Source organism: Propithecus coquereli, unplaced genomic scaffold (genome assembly GCF_000956105.1).
Source record: "Propithecus coquereli isolate 6110/MARCELLA unplaced genomic scaffold, Pcoq_1.0 Scaffold380, whole genome shotgun sequence".
NCBI lineage: Eukaryota > Metazoa > Chordata > Mammalia > Primates > Indriidae > Propithecus > Propithecus coquereli.
The window spans coordinates 122,391-124,647 of NW_012149508.1; positions in this window are offsets into that span (position 1 = coordinate 122,391).

Below are 2,257 nucleotides of genomic sequence, written 5' to 3' on the forward strand. Positions count from 1 at the left end.
GAGCTTGAGGGCAGGCTCACCCAACACAGCTCCACCCAGCCTCACTCCCCCACCTGCCCCACTGAGGTGGAGAATAAGGACACACCTAGAAGACCCAGGGCCTACCCACCACCTGAGACATTAGAGTGCCTCTCCAGGGGAAAAAGAGCCAGTTACAGGACCTAAAAACAACAATGCAGCTCACTCCTCCTAGCAAGCACCACTTACTGACAGAGAGGTCATTTCGCACACACTTTTACTGCATCTAATGACTCATCATACAGAGTGTGACCTAATCTCGCCCACGAACACCACCCACTGGCTCAGAGATTAAACAGGGTGTCTCATTATCCAAACGAAAATCTAAAGGTAAGAAGCAACAGATGATCCAGATGGGAAAGAATCAGCGAAAGAACTCTGGAAGTATGAAGAATCAAACTGAAAGCACACCCCCAAACAGGAACACCAGGTCTCTAGCAATGGACATCAACCAAATTCAGAACACTGAAATGATAGAAAAATTTCAAACATGTATTGTAAGAAAACTCAATGATGTGCAAGAGAAAATGGATAACCAATGCAAAGTAACCACAAAAAAAATCCTGGACATAGAAGAAAACTTCACTAAATAAATTGAAATATTAAAGAAAAATCAAACAGAACTTCTGTAAATGGAGAATTTATTGAAGGAATTACAAAACACAGTGGAAAACCTCAAGAACAGGGTACATCAAACAGAAGGAAGAATCTCAGGGATTGAAGATAACACCATTAAATTAAATAAGTCAGTCGCAGAGATAGAGCAGAGAAATACAAGAAAAGAGCAAAGCCGACAAGAAATGTGGGATTATGTGAGAAGGCCTAACCTGAGAATCATAGGCATACCTGAGGGTTAAAAAAAAAATACACAAGGGTTGCAAAAACTATTTGAGGATATAATAGAGGAAAATTTCACAGACCTTGCTAAAAATCTAGATATCCAGGAAAAAGAAGCTCAAAGAACTCCTGGGAGATTCATTGAAAACAGGAAGACACCAAGACAGTCATCAGATTGACCAAAATAACCACCAAAGAGACCCTCCTAGGAACTGCAAGGTGAAAGAAGAAGGTAACCTACAGAGGAAAACCCATCAGAATAACAGAAGACTTCTCAACTGAGACCTTACAAGCAAGAAGAGACTGGGGCCCCATTCTCACTCTTCTCAAACAGAATAATGTCCAGCCTAGAATCTTGTGCCCTGCAAAACTAAGTTTCTCATACAAAGGAGAAATAAAGACCTTCTCAGACAAGTAAAGACTGACGGAATTCATCAAGACAAGACCTGCCCTCCAGGAAGTACTAAAAACAGTGTTACACATGGATCAGCACCATAAACGTTCACCAAAGTAAAATCATCCAAAAGGTAAAGGTCAAAGGCCAGATACCACAATGGCTAAAGAGAGAAAACAAAGTAACAAAGTTCAACTCAACAGGATGAACAGAAATCTGCCCCACTTTTCAATTCTCTCAATCAGTGTGAATGGCTTAAACTGTTCACTAAAGAGACATAGGCTGGCCGAATGGACAAATATACACAAGCCAAGTATCTGCTGTCTTCAGGAAACACATCTAACCCACAAGGATTCATTCAGACTCAAGGATAGGAGATGGAAAACAGTATTTCAAGAAAATGGAAGCCAAGAGAAAGCTGGCATGACAGTTCTGATTTCAGATAACTTTGGCTTCAAATCAACAAAAGTAACAAAAGACAGAGATGGTCGCTATATAATGGTGAAGGGTACAATTCAACAAGAAGACACAACAATTCTAAATATTTATGCACTTAACTCAGGTGCACCCAGATTCATAAACCAAATCCTACTTGATCTAAACAAAATGATAAACAGCAACACCATAATAGCTGGGGACTTCAACACCCATCTGACAGAACAGGATAGATACTCCAAACAGAAAATAAACGAAGAAACAATAGACTTAAACAGAACCCTAGAACAAATGAACCTGACTGACATTTACAGAACACTCTACCCAAAAACTACTGAATATACGTTTTTCTCACCAGCTGCTGGGACATTCTCTAAGATTGACCATATCCAGCCGGGTGCGGTGGCTCACGCCTGCAATCCTAGCACTCTGAGAGGCCGAGGTAGGTGGATCGTTTGAGCTCAGGAGTTTGAAACCAGCCTGAGCAAGAGCAAGACTCCATCTCTACTAAAAATAGAAAGAAATTAATCATACAACTAAAAATGTATAGAAAAAATTAGCTGGGCATGGTGG